At 48.3% G+C, this 545-nt stretch overlaps 1 pseudogene; it reads left to right on the top strand.

Moving 5' to 3' along the window:
* Positions 1–539, top strand: part of LOC111817818 — an 18,693-nt pseudogene extending 18,154 nt beyond the window's left edge.
* Positions 540–545: the final 6 nt, after the last annotated feature.

The following is a 545-nucleotide window of genomic DNA, read 5'->3' as shown; positions in this document are numbered from 1 at the left end:
AATGGTGCTGGAAAAACTGGCTCTCTACATGCCAAAAACTAAAACTTGACCAGGTCTATCACCATGCACTAAGCTAAAGTCAAAATGGATTAAAGATCTAAGCATTAAAGCAGAAACACTGCCTTCAAGCCCCGCCCTCTGTCGGAAGCTGGCGTCACTCAATGGCGCGAGGCTGAAGTCCGGGAGTCCGCTGTGAAGTGGGCGACCTTTAGCGCTGTGGCCATCGCGTTACCAGCAGTCGTGGAGGAGCTCCTGAGCGAGATGGCTGCAGCAGTGCAGGAATGCGAGCGAATTCCTGATGACCATCTTTTATCGTAGTTGGAAGTTCTGGTAAGACGTATACTTGTTTGGCTTCTTGTCATTACTGCTCATGTCCTGCATCCTGCATTTGCCTTCTCAGTGGTACGGAAGAGCGACAGCCTACTGTGCAAGCACCTTTTGACAGTTTACATTAGTCAGGTCATGAGGACCTGTCAGCAACTAAGTGTTTCTGACAAGCAGCTGACTGAAATATTGATGGAGAAGAAATAAGCAGAAATGTTTCC

The sequence above is a fragment of the Octodon degus genome, unplaced genomic scaffold (genome assembly GCF_000260255.1).
Source record: "Octodon degus isolate 3935 unplaced genomic scaffold, OctDeg1.0 scaffold00071, whole genome shotgun sequence".
Lineage (NCBI taxonomy): Eukaryota > Metazoa > Chordata > Mammalia > Rodentia > Octodontidae > Octodon > Octodon degus.
The sequence above is the reverse complement of the archived record's forward strand: the minus strand, read 5'-3'. Positions and strand labels throughout refer to the sequence as shown.